This window comes from Ambystoma mexicanum, chromosome 13 (genome assembly GCF_040938575.1).
Source record: "Ambystoma mexicanum isolate Mex_15411 chromosome 13, UKY_AmexF1_1, whole genome shotgun sequence".
Classification (NCBI taxonomy): Eukaryota; Metazoa; Chordata; class Amphibia; order Caudata; family Ambystomatidae; genus Ambystoma; species Ambystoma mexicanum.
This window is the reverse complement of record NC_090938.1, coordinates 464,665,129-464,684,309: the sequence shown is the minus strand read 5'-3', so window position 1 is coordinate 464,684,309 and position 19,181 is coordinate 464,665,129.

Sequence of the window (19,181 nt, the reverse complement as noted above, 5' to 3'; positions counted from 1 at the left end):
ATTTGCTGGTGCCAGTTATGTTTTTCCACCAGATGTATGTTTTAAATTACTCTTCTTTACTGATCCCGAGAACAGGTATAAAGTCCAGGCAGATACCCTTGGGAATTGTGGACCCAGGACCATGTTGGTTTGCAGTGATCCTCATTATGCATGTATCTGAAATTGGCATCTGCCAATGAGTTAAATTAAAAACAACCTTTTTTTTTTAATTTACCAATCTTTACTAAGGCAATGACCAACGCAGACCGTGGGCACATAGACATGGGAAGCTGTATACGATTGAGGTTCCATGTATACAATTGATAAACAAGTGCTAATCAAATGTATTAATTATTCATTTAATTAATGAACTGGTGCATATCCTACTTTAAGATGAAAATCAATGGCTCAAGAGTAAACATCCCTGTAGTTGAAAAACGTTATGAAGTCACCTTTCCAACAAAATGCTTTTGTCCTGAACGTCTTGTAGAGGAGCAGTTACATGCCTCTGCAGCAAATCCTGCACCCCCTACCTCCTACATGTTGGAAGCCTGCAATCGTGCCATGCTTAACACCAGCTGTTGTGATCCTAGCACAGCAAGTATTCAAAAGAAGGAATCCACTGAGACAGCCACTGAGACAGCCATATCATATGTATCTCTGAAGAGACGATAATCTTAGGGAAGAACTCCCTGAAGGAATATGAAAAGGAGCAAAAAGGGGAGTTGGTGACGTCATGTAAGATGAACATGATGCCCAGAGGATACCGGCTGAAGAGAACGCAGGGATCATACAGAAACAGATGACAAAGTTAATAATCAAGTAAAATTTCATATGCGAAAAGAAGATTGCACGTGTGCAAAGCACTGCAGAAAATGCAAGCCGTTCAATAACTGTACAGATGCTGTAACGAAAGTAGATTGAGTAATCTTAGAAGCTGGCTATATATAGTGAATAGACTGCAGGCAAAGCTGCCGATTTCTAGAAACTGGACATCAGTGTCATGAATTTAGTAAGCCAGGACCCATGGATATAGAAGGTGAGAACTGTGTCAAAGCAAAAATAAGCTGAGATCGTGGAAACAAATGGCGATGCTGTCTGGCCTGGTATCAAAGCTGAAGCAGCCATGGTCGGTTATCTATTCTTGAAGGCAGTGAACGTGCAAAGCTGAATCATCCCTTGTTAAGGTGCAGATAAAGAACACCAAGCGTGCCAGGTTTTAGTCATTTAAGACATTTACATGCTGCAAAGTGGACCAAATCGTGGTCTCCTCTCACGTGAGCAAAGGATGGAAACAGAGTTGAGTGTCGAGTCCTAGAACAACGATAGTGAAAACTTGTACTCCCATATATTCCCACAGACAAGGATACTTTGCAAGGCCAAGTTCAAAGACAATATGCATGGCAGAAGGCATTGTTGATGAGAGATGATGGGCTAATTGAGTTGGGAGATAAAGTCAAGTCCACATCCTGGCACCTAAGTCTGAGCTTACATGCTGCTAAGTGAACCAAATGTTCCATACAAGGCACAAGCATGCTGGCCAATTATAGAGGGCTGTATAACAAAGGGTCTTATAGTTTGAAGACCAATGATCAACTGTTTACGTAATAGTGTTAACAATGACATATTTTAAAGGTAGGCATATGTTGTCCACCTGACAGTAGATAGCCAATCACAGTCCCAACCCTTATTGAAAGTATACTTAGATGTTCCCCTTCAATGTATCACAATCCCTTGTAGGTTTTTCTTATTTGCCACGTAGTATGACTTCACGGCAGACGTATTATTTCCATATAAGGATGTTTTTATGAGGAATGCACAGAGAGCTCGAGCAAATGCATATTGATGTCCGTTGTAACTCCATGTTTTAGAGAATTGTTAATAAAACAGCACCTTTGTCATCTTCCTGAGTTGCTTCGATTATTTGGTGTCTGCGTTATTCTGCATCCCCATCCATTGCATGCAAGGAACCCAAAGGGCCATATGCTCAGTCTGATGGAGTTTTCCCCCATTGAAGAGCAGCACAGCCCTCAATCAAATCATCCAGACATTTGCAGGGCAAATGTGGAAGCTCTGTGCCTCTGACTCCTTCAAGTACCACCTTATTCCAATGCCTTGCTCACCAATGTGTTGATTCCTCACTAGGCCAAGCATGCCACTCACATCTGGAACCCAAGAGCCCTGCTCTTGCTCTTACCAAGACAGGAATACAATCATCCTTAATACCAGCAAAGACTTCCTAACCTCCAGCAATAAAGGACAGGCATATGCTCTTACCATATAGGTCAACTCTGTTTCATTTGACACCTTCAAGCACACAATGCTCCTGAATCAACAGACAGATTTTGTGGATTGGTTGCATCATACTCCAAGAAAAAAACTTTTACAAACAAAAAAGTTAGAAAACAGAACTAAATAGAGTAAAATGTCAATGCAAGTGGGGACTCCCCAATCCATCATGGAGGACAGGTCATGCCCTGCAGGAAACCAATGAGCAGGGACCCTTCCTTACATAAGTCCATTACTCTAAACCCAACCCCTCTTTCTGTAGCTGTCTTGAACCAGACGTCCACTGCACAGATCAGATGATAAACGATGAAGGCAAATCCAGCGAAGCTCTCGTACCACACACTCCACAACTTGTAACTGTGAGCCACACTCCTGATCAGAATTTCAACTCGTAGCTGTAAGAACAACAAGCAAGAAGGGTGGGTGGATGGGAAGAACAATAAACCAAAGAATGTTCTCTCGAAACACCTGTGCACATGCGTGTCCTAACTGTCACATCATATCATATCAAGGGTGGGTGGGTGGGATAATAATCGCGTCCTTGTCTTTAATCGAATCTAAACCCCCATCTCACGTTAGTGTGGGGGATTAGACATTCTATGACAAGACAGGAGGCTCATATTATGCAAGTTCAAAGCCCTTGCATCTCATTAGTACAACATGATAAATACAATAGAGACAATAAAATAAAATAATAGGAGAAGAAAAAGTGTTAAATACATTCATTAGATCAATCAGCTGACCACAAGAGAATTGCCCAAGACTAGGCTGCCCGAATAACTGTCTTATAGGGCATAGCCAAATCCACTGCAATAAAAACAACTGGAAGATGTGCCAATTCCAGCATTCCTTACTGGCCACCAAAACCAATTGGTTAAAAAGAGGGGGAAAACCCTGAACAAAGTTTTCCTATACTAATAGGGTAGGAAAAAACCCATCGGAATAATAAATTCCTCTGTTGTCCAATCAAACATTTAAACACTTAAATTCATCCCATCTATGGGAACCTAGATAACAAACCAAAGAAGATAAGCACTTAGCTCTCCTGGGGATAAAGAAAAATACCCCTTAGGGGTGAAAGCTTTTTAGGTTCCATCCCATGTGTTAAAGGAAGATATCACATTAAAAAACAGGGCATGTCACATAACTAAACTGGGGAACAAGTGGGAAAGACAAAAATCTTCATAAAAAGTAAAAATGGGAGAAAGGTCATTTTATTAATCTGTAATAGGACGACCCATCCAGGGCGGCACTGAATCGCAATAGACTTAACACCAATTGTATTCGGACCTATGTGTATACTAAAGAAGGTATATCTTCTGGAGGCAGAGGCAGAATGGAAGAGAGAGGGCCCCACCTGAAAAGCTAAACCTGCCAAACCACCAAAACGGAGACCTTGAGACCTCCTGAGCTCTTGAAGAAGAACTCTGCTACCATGACAAAAAGGCAGATATTTACAAAACCTGACCCTTAAGAGACCAAACCTGGCAAGGAGAAAAAATGTATTTTACATCCAATCGCTACCATTATAGTGATATCTGAACCCCCTTGATGATGTGCCAGGTGCTTGAACCTTGTTCCCTCCTCCATGGTTGATAAATCCCCTAGAGGATCATAAACTAACCGAAGGAGGACCTCTAAATTCCAAGGTCTTAGCAAAACTCTGAACTGCAAAGAACTGATCACTCAACCGTTAAAATGAAGTTGCTCACCAGAAGAGGGCTAGCCTCTATCTTAGCCAATTTGAAGAACCTTGAAGCTCCCAGTACTCTGAGCTGGCACCTTATTGCAAAAACAATCTCCTGTGAAAAACCCCAAAAGGTCTACCTGCCATGCAGGTGGCTAGGAGAATCAATTAATTAACTAAATATATCCCAGCCCTCTGGGAATCGCTCTGACAGACACCTTCTGATAGTTAATGTAGAGACGCCTTTTGATAGGGGGATATTAGTAGCACTCCCAGACCCCTCTATCCCGCCAAGGGATATTGAGCATTCCCAAGGAGAACCCACCCTGCTTATGTAAGGAAAACCTTGCAACCCAGACGAAGGCTACCCTGAGGACCACACTAAAGCCCCGCTTTACACCCTTAAAATAACTAAATACTTGCACTTCTAACCAACCCCCTGACCGTGGAAGGGGCTCTGCTTACTTATCGAAATACCAGGAATTAGCGCAAAGGAAAGTAAACTGATGGGAGGGAAATGCTCAGTGTGAGCCTGCACTGGTTGTGAGTCAGAACACCTGAAACAGGAAAAACGCAAACCATCGGGTGATACTCCAAGAGGTGTAATATTATGATGCAACCTCCCCCAAGGATGGCGGGAAAGGGAATGAGTGGGGAAAGGACTCTGGGATAAATATCCTACTCCGTAAATGAAAGGTTGTGAAAGAATACTGGGACCCCTGTCCCTTCAAATCCTGAGGTCTGAGTCTCTGCATGTGTGAGAGGCTGACTGGCCACTTATGGGAATCAGGGGAAGGGAACAAAAGCAAAACACATTGCCCACTCATATAGTGCTACGAAATCTCCGGTATACGGATGTTGATCATCACTAGAACCCACAGAGTGTGGTGAGGGGTCCAGTTATCGATTGGGGCAGGATGAAAGACTGATTTAGGCCTCTCCAAATTAAGAACCTGCAGTAACAGGGTCAGTACGGATGTGAAAACCAGTACTCTATTCGCTGTACTATAGAAAAAAAGAAAATATATAATATATAGCGAAAGAGGCTAAACAACTCTTTTGAGGGTACAGACGCCTGCTTGTGCTGCTCGAGCAGAGGAGAAATGTTAACACACTGCTAGGCGGTTAGCAGAACCACAGGTCAAGCTTTGAGGGGAAACCCCTGGGCAGGCGCCAGAAAGTTATTATTTGCCGACTTGTCCCTCTGATACCAGCAAGTGTTTCCAAAAACTCCATCCAATTAGAACATGGTTACCCAACCTGCCTTGCAACAAAAACTGAACAGATATCCCCAAGCCGATCTTTTCTCCATCAATAATCCAAATAGTATAATGAATGTCATAATGGGACACATAGTAAGGGAAACACGCCACTCACTAAAGAGAGCATCAAGCCCTGCAGACCTCAAAAGGGGCATAACGCCTCATTATTTTCTTCCTCATGTCGAGAGAAAAATGCTGCAGCTTAATCCACACAGGTATTGGCTGGAGCAATTGTTATTGGGGAAAGCAAAAACCTAAGGAAAGGACTGAGTTATCCTGAAACTAACTAAGGTTAAGGGCGACAGAATTTTAACTAAAAGACAAAGGTTAACACTCGAGTGATGGCTAGAGAGGAAGGCACAGCCCCCCACATGGGTCTGTTTATAACTACCTCCAAACACTCTTTTCTTTAAAGTATTTAATAAATAAATAAAATAATACGAATAAAAAAATATAAAAATATCCAAGGAAGAGGGGTTACGCCCTCACAGGGGATTGAACCCCGACCTTATAGTAGCTGCTACCTACTGAGCTATTCGGGCTACTGACAAGTCTGAAAACGCAAATGTTGTCCAGAAATCACTTAAACAATTTCTTTAGCACAAGAGTACACTGAGCAAGTGAATCTGAACAGCACACCCTAGCAGGGTGTGGAAACCGCATTAAACGAGGGGTCCACCTCGCAGAAGAACACAGGCAAGCCTGCCACCAAGCAGGTGACAGCACACCTAAAAGGAAGATAATGACAACTGCCACATGCAGCACACAAACAAAGTTGCCGAATTTAAGCGAGGAATACACTGAGCAAGTGTACTTCAAACTGCTCACCCTAACAGGGTGTGGAACCAGCAGAATACGAGGGGTCACCTCGCAGAAGAACACTGGAAAAGCTTGCCACTGAGCAGGTGATGGCACCCTTACAGGGAAGATAATGACATCTGCCACAAGCAGCACCTAAACAAAACTGCCAAGTTTAAGGGAGGAATACACTGAGCAAGTGTACCTCAAGCTGCTCACCCCAGCAGGGTGTGGTAACCAGCATTACACGAGGGGTTAACCTCACATTAGAACTCAGGCAGAACCTGAAACCGAACAGGTTATGGCACCTACAGTGAAGGCAAATCACCAATGCCCTGTGCAGCGCTTACATAAATAAATAAATAAAACAGCAGATTGGCAGCGTATGAGGCTCTTCAGTAGGTGAAATAGTGTCAATATAGCTGAAAATATCAATTTAAAGACAAAATAAAAAGTCAAGTTTTTAAATATATATATATATGTAAATACATATACACATCCATATGTGTACACTGCCAATGGCGGAAGCAAACCCAGGTCCCTCTGCATGTTAAACCTGCAGCTTCCTTATGGAGCCACCTCGCTTAGGTGCAGAAATAGAAGCCTATATATATATATATATATATATATAAATAAAGGGAAAAAAACAGAGGCTTTTCAACCTAAAAGGAGGTTACAGTTGCACGCTGTAGATATGCTCACTGAAAGAGATTTACCAACAAAAAGAGGGCTGTGCGCCTCTTTAAAATTATAATTTTATTTCATAACACTTTCAGAATTTTGATATAGGAGGATTGGTTTGAACCCCCAACCTTTCAGGTACAAGTCACCAAACTTACTGGCTGTGCCACAGACACAATATGTTCCAAGAAATGAAAACAAATTAAATGACATGGGGCCACGCACTGGGACTGAAGCATAAGCTTCTCATGGACCAGACCTAGTATTCCCCAGTGTCTCCTAACACACAGAGGCTTCCTGAAACAACAACAAAGGCCTGTGAGCACCGTGTTTAAAGCAGTAGCTTCCTATGAGACCAGTGCCCCCCCACCCCGCCGCAGGCCCAGCCTTCAGCACCTGGAATTCCCAGGACAGTAATTAATCAAAGAGGCCTGCACATGCCTGGAGAGAAGCAGAAGCCTCCATTAGCTCAGCATGTGCGAGCTAAATAAACAAAACGAAAAGAAACATTATCAAACAGGCTTAAAAGCTAGAGGCATACCAGCGCAAGTGCTACATTGTGAAAAGAAAACACATCAGCAAAAGTAACGGCCGCACACAGCCTTTCCAGATACAATGACAAAACCATAAATATTCCTCACATGATAGAGCAACCCAATAAAATTAAGAAATACATTATATTTACACATGTTTAAGGCCTAATGTATTAACAAGGCCCACTACTGACAAACATGCAAGACACGACTCAAAGGGGTGACTTAGCTGTGGTCTCAGCAGCAAAGAAAGAGGGGTTGGGTTTAGAGTAATGGACTTATATAAGGAAGGGTCCCTGCTCATTGGTCTCCTGCAGGGCATGACCTGTCCTCCATGATGGATTGGGGAGTCCCCCCTTGCATTGACATTGAACTCTATTTAGTTCTGTTTTCTAACTTTTTTGTTTGTAAACGTTTTTTTCTTTGCTGCTGTGGTTTCAGAGTAAAGATTGAATGCATAATATGAGCCTCCTGTCGTGTCATAGAATTTCTGTTTACATCTTCAATGGCAATCGTATCGCTCGCAAGACCGTGAATAACAGTCTAAATTAAAATGTAACAGAGCATAAACACAACGCTTATCTGTGAGACAAACAGTATCAGTCTACTTTCAAAATCACTCAAACCTACAACCCATGTGCACGTCGAACATGATGCAAATGATTGATTCATTTAAGAAAAAGGGATTGTTCTGATATACCTTTGAATAATTTGCAAACTAGCCATTATACCGCTAAGGAACCGCCAAATTTAAGACGGGGAAACACGTGTCGGGAAGGGAATAGGCTGGACACAATTAATTTAAATCAACAAAACTAAGAATATCCATTGAGAATAAGAAATGCTATGAATCGAATGACTATAATTCAATGAAGATATCATCCTAACAATTGGAATAAACTCAGGCAATGAAGAATGTATAATATTTTCTTTTGAGTGAACTCTTTATTTATTTATTTTCTTTTGATTTTGTTGCACAATGTGCAAGCCCGAGCTACAATAAGGTCTATATCGCACATTTCTACAGTTTTTTCCCTCTACAGTCTGAGGGTAATAGACCTCTAACCTGCTGCTTCCACGTTAAAACCATTTCATACGGAGCAGCTCCGGAACCAGCTCAAGACTGCCTTCTAAGTATTCAAACATTAATAGTGATCCTGCAGAGAATTTGAACTATTAATTAACCTTTTCAGTGATTATATGTCTGAGTAGCCTGCCAGGATCCATTTTTTTCTCTGTTTTCCATAACATGTGTATAGCAATCCGATACAGCAGTCTGGGAGGGTGGGTTAGAGATTCCTTAAGAACTATCATCTTAATGGATAGCACACTACACCAGTACACTACATCTTTGGTAGAAGAGCCGACTTACATAACTGCTTTGATAAGTACCAGTGTTGTGTGATGGGGAAGCATCATAATGGCCAATGATCAAAATTGTTATGGACCAGGGGCCGGATTACCAAAGGGAATGGGGGCGTGATACCATTAGCGCTCTGTTTAGCACATGGTTGTGTGCCCCCTGGCATTATGTAAAGCGTCTGCGGGGGGCAAGACGCTACGCAGAGGTGCGCATTGTTGGCGTGCGTCGCGCCTGATAGAAATGTTTGCACATGCACGGTAATGGGATTAGCGTGTGGGCACATGATAAACACGCACACGCTAATACCTGAATGGGAGCGCTTGGGCCATCCGAGATTATTGAGGTCTGTTTGCGGTACAGGCGCACAACAATCGGCTGAGATGCTTTTCGCCAGCATGGTGGAGGCGCAATGTGTTGGCGACATGCTGCAGAGAAAGGTACATGTTCGTAATATTGTTTATAATTTATGCCAGTATTACAGACATGCTTACTCTTTTTTATTTTTTAGCTGCTGTTAACCAGATTTACAAACCGTTTTTTAATGGGATTTGGCCATAAAAAAATGCTTTTGTAAATCAGACCCAAACATGCTGACGGGTGTGACATCAATGAAGCGTATAATAGGAGGCAAATAATAGTTATAACATCCCCTTTGAACATTGCAACACTAATTATTACGTCTTCCAGGGAGGATGGAGGAGCAGTTATCTGCCAGGCTGCACGCGTACATTTTTTTGCAGGGCCTTCGGAGAAGTGAAACTTCATTTGCTCTCTGGCTGGGGTGGGCGAGTGGGAGGGGTTGCAAACATATGCTTAAATAAACAGGAAAAAAGAACAAGGAGTAAAAAATGTACACCACCCTTTCACATCTCTCAACATCCTCTGCGTTGTGCACAGTAACAAAATAAAACAAAAACAAATCACACGTTACTCGCTGCTAATTACCACGCCTGCTCAGCCATCTGCAAGCTAATCACCTGTGGCAGGGTACGTGATAATAGTTCAGCCTTGTCATCTGTGCTCAACTCACACAGGCCAACAGTCGAGCTGGCGTAGTGGAAGCACGTACAATAGAAACATGTGTTGTTTCATGTCAGTAGTTCTCCACGTAAATAAAAGCACACATTACACTATCCTCACCACGCAAGGTACAATAAAAGACACTATTATTTTTTTTTTTTTCTTGCGTCTTTTCCAACTTTGCATTATAGGGCCTGTTGTTCTACATCAAAAATGCTACATCTAGAACCACAAGTCCAGTTGAACAACACGCCACAATCCAAAAGTAAAATGCCTCATTATGTGTAAAAAAGCATTAATGCCTTCTGTGTTTATTTCGGTAAGGAGTACAAGACTACAAAATGTGCCCATATGTTATACAGAACATTGACGCAGTTAGAGCAACAGCAGCACTGTGGCTCACAATAGTAGATGCTCTCCTCAAGTTGAATGCAGGTTAGGGATTCAAGTCTCGACATTTCACTTAATATTTCTGTGCACGTAGACTTTCTGTAATAATTATTAGCAGAATGCCATTGTACCATTAACATTGTTGTGTTTATTACCAAGCGCAAAGCAGCCCATTTGTGTTGATTGCCAGCACTTTCCTCCATATTACCACACGGGCATTCTGTTAGCGTTCATTTGAGCTCAGGGTTCATGCGCCTCAGGCTATATGCACATCTGTGCTTCACTTTGCTATAATACGACGGAAGTCACACTAATTGCGATGGCGCAGCGCAGCAGCTGCAGAGTGTGTTTTGTTTGCGCTGCGTTAAATGCTTTGGTAATCCGGCCCCAGGTTGCATTCATAGTATCCATCGCCAAGGAAGACCCAGGTGGATGGGGAAGAATCCATAGCCATGAACGACACATTTGTTGCACATACTTTTTTTTCTAAAATCAGATGATGGAGGAAATTCAGCCAATGAAAACAAGTAATATTAATAATAGGACCGAGTACAGTAACTTTTAATTATTTATTTTGCATTTTTAAAGGGTTCACCCAGTCCGGGGACATCGAGGCCCTGTTGTTGTTGTTTTAGTTGCTTATTTATAACGAGAGGTTTCTAAGCGCAGACCGGATCGAACCTGTGTTGCTTCCTGCTGTCTTGCTTTCAAGGTGCACATTGCACTGAGCTATCCTTCCGGGACTATTAGGTCTTATCTCTCTATCAAAGCTCATTTACAATGTGTAAAGAAGCCCTGCTGACAGCTACGTTATAGCGTCAGCTTTTTTTATAGACACTAATATAACCGTCTGCATTGGAGAGAGAGAGAGAGAGAGAGAGAGAGAGAGAGAGAGAGAGAGAAAACTGGTTTTAAGAGATTCTTTTCTTTCTATTCTCCTTGTTGCATTGATGTGTTTACACTTTTATGCTGCATTACAGAACCGTTAAGGAATATATTAACAAGGTGTTCAGTACAAAACAATCAGCTGCTCTGTGATTGCCTTTCATTATGCAATTGCTTCGTAACTAAAAAAACAATTCCATTAAAGCCACTTTGGAATGTTAAGACCCTATTGACAATGTTTTCTTTTGTATCTGTGAGTCAGCTCGGTGATAATGCTTCGTTTCAGTGTGCCTTTTCCTTGTGTTTGTTAACTTTGAGTTGCGGCACGGAGTGCAATATAGTGTATGAATGACTGCATCCTATTATCGTGGAACATTTTTGCTTATAAATTCATGTTTTTGCACGCCAATGCAATCGGTACAAGGTTTGCTTTTGATAATGTTTCGGTGATGCAAAGCATGATTTTTATTTAGGTTGTTACAGTATACCGGTGTGGCAGTATTTAACTCTTTTCTCTGTCAAATTAAATTGCTTTGTTGTAAAGCAACCTAGGCATGTCAGCAATGCTAATGCACAGCACAAGGTTAACCCAAACGTTATTTTGAACGGAAAAAATGCTGCTTAGCCTTGTCCAAACAGTGAAATGATAATAACTCTGCCTTCAGTGACTGCTGGTAATTGGAGTCAGTGAAACGGCAGAAGCAAGCACAAAGTGACAATTTTTACCTTGGATTAAAAGTATTAATACAATAATTTGCAAACAGAAATCTTCAGAAATATGTCAATTACATGAATCAATGTTACACTACTACTCTGTTTATCTGGACAAACCTTTTTTATTTATCAGAGAAGCAGTCTGACAAATTATATAATTATTTTTTAACTATTTATCTATTTATAAACATATACACAGGGAAGAACAATGTTGTTTTGATAAAAAAAAAAGAATGTACAATAGATAAGATATCAGATATTTTAAGGTGGCTCAACAGTCCCAGGTAAGACCAGATGAAACAGAGTCAATCCAAACCAGACTGAATGGCGGGGTAGGTAAAGTGCACAACAAACCCCAACTTTATTCACATTAAAACAAAGCTGGGACAGCATACAAGCATTGATATCTCATTGTTGTGGACATACTTATGAAAAACAGTTGCTTTAGTATGACAAATGTGTCATCAATGACGTCAACACATAATATCAGTTTACAAGACCTACAGGGAATGGGGGTAGGCTATTGGGTCTGGCTACCTTTAGATTCCAAGGGTTTTAAACATTTTCATTGGGTTACACATATGGCTCTAGCTGGGACCTCCCCAATATTGATAAAGGTTAAGGTACATCTTCACAGCAAGGGGTTGGTTGGCATATTACTTGATAGGTTGGCACATTGTTTACCAACCTTGGACACTTGGTAGGACGTCAGGATATGAGCTAGACATAGGGTAGGAGGAGAGATGTCCATGAAACATTCATCGTTCAATAAAAAAGTTACCACCCCTTATTCTCAGGCCATGAGGCTGGGCAATCCCTTTATACTTGGTCTTGTCTGGCAACTCAGGTCTCAGTGCATATTTAGGAAGTATGGCAGGTGCCCTATCTGTATTTTCTTCTAATGAATGGCCAGTGTTCTCCAATTAGTGGTCAATTATTGGTCATGTGTGAAGGATGCAGATAACAAGGGGGGTCCTGGGAGACTCTCTGCCAGACATGATTCCTGGTTACAAGAGCCTTACCCAGAGTCTTTAGCTCACTATCTTTCACAGAGAAGAAATATCCCAAACATATCAGTCTTTGTCCTGTCTTGGGGCAGTCCAGCACCGAAATGCTAGGCAATTCTCCTCTGAACGAGAGTACCAACAGCAACCCCAGACAAGTGTTACAGTCTGGTTGAACCTCATCAGTAGGGTGTAGCTGAGCCTCTCTAAGAATAGTGAGCAAAGGGTCCACGTCTGGATTCCCCTAGTAACTTAGGGTGAGACCCAAAGTTACTTGAAATATGCAGATAACAAGGGGGGTCCTGGGAGACTCTCTGCCAGACATGATTCCTGGTTACAAGAGCCTTACCCAGAGTCTTTAGCTCACTATCTTTCACAGAGAAGAAATATCCCAAACATATCAGTCTTTGTCCTGCCCTGGGGCAGTCCAGCACCGAAATGCTAGGCAATTCTCCTCTGAACAAGAGTACCAACAGTAACCCCAGACACATGTTTCGGTCTGGTTGAACCTCATCAGTAGGGTGTAGCTGTGCCTCTCTAAGAATAGTGAGTTAATATTTCTGTGCACGTAGACTTTCTGCAATAATTATTAGCAGAATGCCATTGTACCATTAACATTGTTGTGTTTATTACCAAGCGCAAAGCATCCCATTTGTGTTGATTGCCAGCACTTTCCTCCATATTACCACACGGGCATTCTGTTAGCGTTCATTTGAGCTCAGGGTTCATGCGCCTCAGGCTATATGCACATCTGTGCTTCTCTTTGCTATAATACGACGGAAGTCACACTAATTGCGATGGTGCAGCGCAGCAGCTGCAGTGTGTTTTGTTTGCGCTGCGCTAAATGATTTGGTAATCCGGCCCCAGGTTGCATTCATAGTATCCATTGCCAAGGAACACCCAGGTGGATGGGGAAGAATCCATAGCCATGAACGACACATTTGTTGCACATACTTTTGTTTCTAAAATCAGAGGGATGGAGGAAATTCAGCCAATGAAAACAAGTAATATTAATAATAGGACCGAGTACAGTAACTTTTATTTATTTAGCATTTTTAAAGGGCTCACCCAGCCCGGGGACATCGAGGCCCTGTTGTTGTTGTTTTAGTTGCTTATGTATAACGAGAGGTTTCCAAGCGCAGACCGGGATCAAACCTGTGTTGCTTCCTGCTGTCTTGCTTTCAAGGTGCACATTGCACTGAGCTATCCTCCCGGGACTATTAGGTCTTATCTCCCTATCAAAGCTCATTTACAATGTATAAAGAAGCCCTGCTGACAGCTACGTTATAGCGTCAGCTTTTTTTATAGACACTAATATAACCGTGTGCATTGGAGAGAGAGAGAGAGAGAGAGAGAGAGAGAGATTGATTCCTTTCTTTCTGTTCTCCTTGTTGCATTGATGTGTTTACACTTTTATGCTGCATTACAGAACCGTTAAGGAATATATTAACAAGGTGTTCAGTCTAAAACAATCAGCTGCTCTGTGATTGCCTTTCATTATGCAATTGCTTCGTAACTAAAAAAGCAATTCCATTAAAGCCACTTTGGAATGTTAAGACCCTATTGACAATGTTTTCTTTTGTATCTGTGAGTCAGCTCGGTGATAATGCTTCGTTTCAGTGTGCCTTTTCCTTGTGTTTGTTAACTTTGAGTTGCGGCACGGAGTGCAATATAGTGTATGAATGACTGCATCCTATTATCGTGGAACATTTTTGCTTATAAATTCATGTTTTTGCACGCCAATGCAATCGGTACAAGGTTTGCTTTTGATAATGTTTCCGTGATGCAAAGCATGATTTTTATTTAGGTTGTTACAGTATACCGGTGTGGCAGTATTTAACTCTTTTCTCTGTCAAATTAAATCTCTTTGTTGTAAAGCAACCTAGACATGTCAGCAATGCTAATGCACAGCACAAGGTTAACCCAAACGTTATTTTGAAAGGAAAAATGCTGCTTAGCCTTGTCCAAACAGTGAAATGATAATAACTCTGCCTTCAGTGACTGCTGGTAATTGGAGTCAGTGAAACGGCAGAAGCAAGCACAAAGTGACAATTTTTACCTTGGATTAAAAGTATTAATACAATAATTTGCAAACAGAAATCTTCAGAAATATGTCAATTACAGGAATCAATGTTACACTACTACTCTGTTTATCTGGACAAACCTTTTTTATTTATCAGAGAAGCAGTCAGACAAATTATATAATTATGTTTTAACTATTTAACTATTTATAAACATATACATAGGGAAGAACAATGTTCTTTTGATAAAAAAAAGAATGTACAATAGATAAGATATCAGATATTTTAAGGTGGCTCAACAGTCCCAGGTAAGACCAGATGAAACAGAGTCAATCCAAACCAGACTGAATGTCGGGGTAGGTAAAGTGCACAGCAAACCCCAACTTTATTCACATTAAAACAAATCTGGGACAGCATACAAGCATTGATATCTCATTGTTGTGGACATACTTATGAAAAACAGTTGCTTTAGTATGAGAAAGGTGTCATCAATGACGTCAACACATAATATCAGTTTACAAGACCTACAGGGAATGGGGATAGGCTATTGGGTCTGGCTACCTTTAGATTCCAAGGGTGTTAAACATTTTCATTGGGTTACACATATGGCTCTAGCTGGGACCTCCCCAATATTGATAAAGGTTAAGGTACATCTTCACAGCAAGGGGTTGGTTGGCATATTACTTGATAGGTTGGCACATTGTTTACCAACCTTGGACACTTGGCAGGACGTCAGGATATGAGCTAGACATAGGGTAGGAGGAGAGATGTCCATGAAACATTCATCGTTCAATAAAAAAGTTACCATCCCTTATTCTCAGGCCACGAGGCTGGGCAATCCCTTTGTACTTGGTCTTGTCTGGCAACTCGGGTCTCAGTGCATATTTAGGAAGTATGGCAGGTGCCCTATCTGTATTTTCTTCTAATGAATGGCCAGTGTTCTCCAATTAGTGGTCAATTATTGGTCATGTGTGAAGGATGCAGATAACAAGGGGGGTCCTGGGAGACTCTCTGCCAGACATGATTCCTGGTTACAAGAGCCTTACCCAGAGTCTTTAGCTCACTATCTTTCACAGAGAAGAAATATCCCAAACATATCAGTCTTTGTCCTGCCTTAGGGCAGTCCAGCACCGAAATGCTAGGCAATTCTCCTCTGAACAAGAGTACCAACAGCAACCCCAGACAAGTGTTACAGTCTGGTTGAACCTCATCAGTAGGGTGTAGCTGAGCCTCTCTAAGAATAGTGAGCAAAGGGTCCACGTCTGGATTCCCCTAGTAACTTAGGGTGAGACCCAAAGTTACTTGAAATATGCAGATAACAAGGGGGGTCCTGGGAGACTCTCTGCCAGACATGATTCCTGGTTACAAGAGCCTTACCCAGAGTCTTTAGCTCACTATCTTTCACAGAGAAGAAATATCCCAAACATAGCAGTCTTTGACTTGCCCTGGGGCGGTCCAGCACCGAAATGCACGGCAATTCTCCTCTGAACAAGAGTACCAACAGCAACCCCAGACACGTGTTTCGGTCTGGTTGAACCTCATCAGTAGGGTGTAGCTGTGCCTCTCTAAGAATAGTGAACAAGGGGTCCACGTCTGGATTCCCCTAGTAACTAAGGGTGAGACCCAAAGTTACTTGAAATATGCAGATAACAAGGGGGGTCGTGGGAGACTCTCTGCCAGACATGATTCCTGGTTACAAGAGCCTTACCCAGAGTCTTTAGCTCACTATCTTTCACAGAGAGGAAATATCCCAAACATATCAGTCTTTGTCCTGCCCTGGGGCAGTCAGCACCGAAAAGCTAGGCAATTCTCCTCTGAACAAGAGTACCAACAGCAACCCCAGACACGTGTTTCGGTCTGGTTGAACCTCATGAGTAGGGTGTAGCTGTGCCTCTCTAAGAATAGTAAGCAAGGGGTCCACGTCTGGATTCCCCTAGTAACTTAGGGTGAGACCCAAAGTTACTTGAAATATGCAGATAACAAGGGGGGTCCTGGCAGACTCTCTGCCTGACATGATTCCTGGTTTCAAGAGCCTTACCCAGAGTCCTTAGCTCACTATCTTTCACAGAGAAGAAATATCCCAAACATATCAGTCTTTGTCCTGCTCTGGGGCAGTCCAGCACCGAAATGCTAGGCAATTCTCCTCTGAACAAGAGTACCAACAGCAACCCCAGACACGTGTTTCAGTCTGGTTGAACCTCATCAGTAGGATGTAGCTGTGCCTCTCTAAGAATTGTGAGCAAGGGGTCCACGTCTGGATTCCCCTAGTAACTTAGGGTGAGACTCAAAGTTACTTGAAATATGCAGATAACAAAGGGGGTCCTGGGAGACTCTCTGCCTGACATGATTCCTGGTTACAAGAGCCTTACCCAGAGTCTTTAGCTCACTATCTTTCACAGAGAAGAAATATCCCAAACATATCAGTCTTTGTCCTGCCCTGGGGCAGTCCAGCACCGAAATGCTAGGCAATTCCCCTCTGAACAAGAGTACCAACAGCAACCCCAGACACGTGTTTTGGTCTGGTTGAACCTCATCAGTAGGGTGTTGCTGTGCCTCTCATGTGTGAAGGAGCCATGTTTCAAATAGATTTACCTTCTATTTATTGAGATTTCAGATAATATTAATGTGTGTGTTGTGTTCTATATTACAACTGGCACCACTCTTGTATGACTCTTTTGGAGTCTTTTGGCCTACTGTTTTGTTGCACCTGGCCATCAAAGGTTGTTTGTGCTCTTCTACAATATGTATTTCCTGCTATCTTTACTCTGCCTGCATTTCCCATGGTGAGAGAGGCATTTATCAAGGGGAGTATGTGTACCCATTTGAGTATTTTAGTATATTTTGTCTATTCTGTATGAAACTCCTTCTTCACTTTTTACACAACCACTTGCAGTTGCTCTACAAGCACCTCTGCTTTACAGCTGATCAAACTTTTGGCCCAGTGTTCTGTGGTGAATACCTGTCCTTTAATTTGGAACTGGCCTCTCTCTCAACATGTTCCGCTGATTTTGTATCAACACAAATTGGACCATTGTAGATCTTTTATGTTGTTCAGGTTTGGGAGAAGATAACATCAGGAATGTGTTTTTTATGTATTGTATTGGGGATTTTGTGTTTGAAGTAGTGGGTTTTATTTGGTTTTATACATTCTGTGTATACATTTTTATATCAAATACATGTTTTAATAAAATGTAAGTGTATTTTGTAATTATTCTATTAGATCCATTGGCAGGATTCAGCAGTTTATTTAGTATTTTTGTTGAATATTTCCTTATGGGGTTTTAGCCAACAGAATAGTGTTCAAAAGTAAAGTCTCAGATGTTCCTAGCTCAGCGTTCTTTCCTGGTTCCCTATCCCAAGTTCAACACAGCTCTGATAGATGCTTGTCTTCATAATCTTCTGTTAAATCTTGAGGTTGCCTTCCCCAAGTTCAATACAGTATAGTTCACACTAAAAGAAGTTCATGAGATTTCCTTCCCCAAGACAGCGTTTCTCAGTTGTTTCAACTCTCAGGGTTTCATTCCTCATGTTCAATATGGTATAGTTCACACAAAAAGGAGGTCTTGAGGATCCTTTCCCCAATACAGTGTTCTTTCAACTCTCAGGGTTATGTATAGGTGTGGCCAAGCTGCTCTAGCAGTCACCCCAATTATCAGTAAAGAACACTTGAGCCCATCAAAGACTTCCCGCCACAAGAATGGAAGACTCAGCCATGAGGCAAAGTTACTGTCATTTATTATCAAACAAAATGACAGCGATCACACCAGAAAAACAAGTATCCTCCAGAGCTCTCGTCTTCTAAGCATGTGTCACCCGGTTTTATCCCGATGTGATGTCACAATACAAGGTTCCATCCCAGAAACCTATCACACATTTACCTTGGTCAGTTTGGGTATCAATCCGAGTATCATCCAAGTGCATGGCCATAGACGAAAAGTGGGTTTGTGAGCAAACGTAATAAAACCCTGAGAGTGACAGAATGATCCACAGAGTTATATTGTGAACGTTTGGCTATTAGTCTCATTTGGAGATGACAAACCATTTTTATTGTTTGGTTGTTCTTGTGTTTTTCAGGAATTGGGCGGTCCAACATTTTTGTTGGGACCCTCCCCTACATAAACAGTTGTCAAGAGATTATTTAGAAGAGGGACACAGTAAGCCTTAGTTCAGCAGGTGAAGAGAGATTGTTTAAGGGTACAGATGGTCCCCCTGATGAAGTTCTTTTACACTTTGCTAAATGAAATTGTGTAGAACGAAACATGTTGCGTAATTAAAAATATTGTGATCTAGTGACAATATTTGAATTATTCCGAAATATCGGGTTTGAATCCATCCCAGGGTAGCACTGAATGGGGTAGGAATGCACTAAATAGATGCACTACGTGATATGTGGTATCCTTTAGCGAAATGGAACCCATTAGCTACTGACCATTTCGTCTTTTGAGGTAGAGTGTTCTCCTTAGTACTGTACATTACTTAGTTTTGTATAGGCAGGATGTTACAGGGTTGAGCACAATACAGGTTGTTTTAGGTATGGTAATTGTTTTATGACAAT